Source organism: Capsicum annuum, chromosome 3, assembly GCF_002878395.1.
Source record: "Capsicum annuum cultivar UCD-10X-F1 chromosome 3, UCD10Xv1.1, whole genome shotgun sequence".
Taxonomy (NCBI): Eukaryota; Viridiplantae; Streptophyta; class Magnoliopsida; order Solanales; family Solanaceae; genus Capsicum; species Capsicum annuum.
Window position 1 is genome coordinate 25,253,830 of NC_061113.1, and position 4,193 is coordinate 25,258,022.

General features: G+C 34.2%; 1 pseudogene; it reads left to right on the forward strand.

Annotated features, from left to right (window-relative positions):
- Positions 1 to 2,743: 2,743 nt before the first annotated feature.
- LOC107857664 lies at positions 2,744 to 3,242 on the forward strand (annotated as a pseudogene).
- Positions 3,243 to 4,193: the final 951 nt, after the last annotated feature.

Genomic DNA, 4,193 nt, shown 5'->3' on the forward strand with positions numbered 1-4,193 from the left:
AAGAAGGAGACTACGAGGCAGTTAGGAATATTTTTCTTTTGTTTTATCAACGTGTCTAGTGTTATGAAACTTCTCTAACTCCTATCTTTCTCATGGTCCCGATCATGCCTCCCTAAAGATCTGATGTTCGTAGAAACTCTATTGGGAACTCTGTCTTACCTGAGGACAATGTGGATGGGGCTCGCAATAACACCCCAAATTTTTGGCTTCTGAAATTTTTTTGACACTTGTGCTCACTGCCTAGGTAACGAATCACCTTATGAGTCATGAAGAGTCATTATGAGTCATAGGGATCAAGTCATAGGAAAACCAGTGAGGAATGCCCAAGTTTCTTTTGATGTCACAATTTCAACCTTATGAGTCGTAAGGTGAGGTCATAAGTCATGAGGCGTGACTCGCTACCCTAGAAATAAGGTTTCCCTAAGTTACTTCCAAGACTATGAGTCCAATCAATGACTCATAACCAGACGTCATGAGTCGTGAGATGACCTATAACGACTAGGGATAGTTTTTCCTACAAGTTCTTATTAAGGGTAAATCGGTCTTTTCTCCCATCAAATTTTTATTCCACGACTTAAAACACTCTTGTAGTCCTATTATCATCAAATTATCGTAACATAAACATTATTATTCTCCCAAATCCATAAGTCAAGAACAAGTTAGGGTTTCTAAGGATTGGTCATCTAGAGCTTCAATTGGTGGTTTCTCTCTATAGCTCCTCATATCTCAGACATGTATCTCTTCCATAAAACTTATTTTGTTAAAAGCATGTATTTAAGATTATTATCCATGTGATTTAATTGTTAATTTGGAAATTGGGTTGAGGGCTTTTAAGTACTATTGCTTGAATTGCTTTTCCCATGGCTTTTGTAAATCATTTATGTTTTGAATTGATGACTTTTGAACTAATTGGGTCCATGGGCATGGTAAATGGGAATAGGGGGTCGTGGATTCCCCCAAATGGATTTAATAAATTTATGGGGGTCGTGGATTCCCCCAACTTTATGTATTTTGGTAATTGAATTGGTAATGACCTCAACCCAACCTTATAAAAGTATCTTTTAAATATGAATATATGCATATTGAAACAAAATTTAAATATTTGCATTGCATAAAAGGCTAATGGAAAGTAGATGGCTTTGAAAGGCCTTTATGGCCATGAATTGATTTTAAATCAAACCTTCGGGTTTGTGGATTCCCACAAGTTAATGGATAATTGAATCATGGGGGTCGGGGATTCCCCCAAGTTGATGAATAATTAGATCATGGGGGTCATGGATTCCTCCAAGTTGGTGCACAATGAAAATGGTAAAATTATATTATCTTACAACTATAATTGGTATGACAATACCAATGGTATGTGCCTTATTGGATGGTCCTTGGTTTAATGAATGAGAATGTGTAAATATTTTAATTAGGCTTAAAGGGAGTTGTGTAGATGACTGTGAAGGTGGAGGTCCCGTAGGGCCGATATTGGAAATCTATATTTGCCGGCTTGAGGGTTGGTCTTAATGGTTGTGTGCTTATGTCACACCTTATCAACATTATCATGGATTGGAAAATGGTTGTGGATTCCCCAACCTTCATTGATATCATCATTTCATGCAGCTAACATGCACTGGGGCCTTTCCGGTGAGGGAAGACGGACTCATATAGCTCGTGGGAGCTTTTATAACGATTGAAGCTACACATACTACAGAAAATGGGTCAAATGCGGGTGTTAATTTTAAGGTTTACGGGGGAAATGTAATTTTGGCGGTTCCCAAAACCCCCACAATATGAGCCATCACAAACAAGATACGACAGTATTTTCTTGACCCCCATAATTAATTTGCGAGGGTTGTTTTTCGGCGGTTGACCCCTGTTACTCTAAATTTAATTTTTTTTATAACAAATTTTTATTTAGAAACTGCAGGGTTTAAAACCTCCATAATTTTTTTAAAAAAATTTAGTAGGGCCCATCAATTTTCAATAACTAATTATAGATTCTAATTTTAGCTCAAATTTAATTCTTCCTTTAGACATAATCTATACTCCAATATTGGTTCAATTCATATATCATTAATACAACATGAGTAAACATTGTAATTGACAAGCAGATAAAAATACATTGAACATTAAACTTCAAAATTAAAGTTTCAACATTAACATCTTCAAATTTCAAATTTTCAACATTAACTAGTATCTTCAAACTCCAAAATCAAATTTAAACACAAAATCTTCAATATTCTAAGATTCACTTCAACCACACAATTACATTATCATAATTGAATATCCAAAACAAATGCAATGAAATCTAAGAATGTCATTCGGATCATTATTATCACGTGATCTCCTTGCACCGATAGGCGAAATGAGTCCACTAGCTACATCACTTGACTACATAAAAATGCAAATTGTAAAAATCAATCGATAAGCTTTCAGTCCTTATTATAAAACCATTATATCTACGTACAACTAAAAACATCATTGATTGATAAACTTTTGCAATTATTGTATTTGACAGAATAATCAATAGCAATTCAATGGTTAATTCCTTTTTAAGGGAAAATTTAAAGTTATGTATTTCATTTACCTATTACTGATATAACTGATGAGATTAAGTGCATTTCTTAAAAAAAGGAACTAAAAAAGTTACAATTAGCATTTTACACAGAAATGTGCATATTCCAATCACCCAAACAAAAGAGTACTACATTTGTTTGATCATTTCAATTTCATAACCAAAGAGAGTCATTACAATATGTCCAAGCCCAAAAGTGATGAAATTATTTTGATCCTAATATTTCTTTTACTTGTATCAAACATATGTTGGTTAATGAGTTCAAAGAGAGTGAAGGAATGCAACACCACTACTAGTAATGGCAAGAAAAATATACAAATTTTTCTATTTGCAGGGCAGAGCAACATTTCAGGACGAGGCGGAATTAAAAAAAATTGTTATAGGAAATAATGTTATAGAAGTGTGGGATGGTTTCTTGCCTGAAGAATGTAAACCAAATCGAAAAATTATATGATTTAATGCAGCTCAAAAATGGGAAGATGCACATGAGCCTATAAATTATGGTATTGATTGTTTAGAAATTTGTGGACTTGGTCCTGGATTGGCATTTGCTAATGAAATTCTTAAAAAAGGGATGATTGGTTTAGTACCTTGTTCAAGATAAGGTACTGGTATGTACAAATTGATTCGTGGATCTTATGCTTATGATGATTTAATTATAAGAGAAAAACTTGTGTAATGCCCCGTATTTCGGGCTAGAATAAAAACCGTCATATCTATGCGTAGATGATCCAAAAGTCATAAATCCTACGCAAATTTTCTATGTTAATCAAGTATGTAGTGTGGTAACCTATTTGAGAATGAATTGAGATCATAAAGGTCCCCTAAATCAAGGTCAAGTTGAAAACTTTCCTATCAGTCAAGTTTTAGTGAGCGTCGAAACTTGAGTCAACTTTAGTCAACCATAGATCCTTGTATATAATGAACTGGGTGGCTTACTATATATAAAATGAAATATCTTTGAATTATCTCTCCATCGATACCAAATTTTCCTAAAATAGACACTTAGTGAAGAATTTAGAGCATTTTTAGTATCGGCGTTCCCGATTGACTGGCCACTGCGTCGCGATGAGCCTTAAATTGACAATTGTCAATTCCAGTAGCTCACTGCAATTCCCAGCGCATCGCGTGAAGCCTTTTACGGTGTTTCAGTCTCGAATTTTAAATTCTAAGGTCAAATTAGACATTTCCCTTGGTCCCAAACCCATCCAAATACGGGATTTAATCCCAAATACACCTAAACACATACACTTTCACCAAAATTCATCAAGAACGCTCTCTAGGGTTTAAAACAAGAATTCCAAATAATTCAAGATTCAACCATGAGTTTTTGAATATAATTAGAGATTTGGAATCCCCAATCCGTAAGCTTTAAGAATCATTCATTATTCTACGAAATCGAGGTACGCGGGGTTTTCCTAAAATCTCATGGGCATAGAAATCATGATTTTAAGAAAGGGGTTTTCAGATTTATGAATACATTTATGATTTGGAAATCTTGACGGTATTGTTTTGGTTTTTTGACCTTCCTCACATTGATTTGAAATTGTATATATATATATATATATGTATGTGATTTAAGTTAATATTTGAATTGAGAGCATGACTCACATGAAATCCCTCTCTTGAT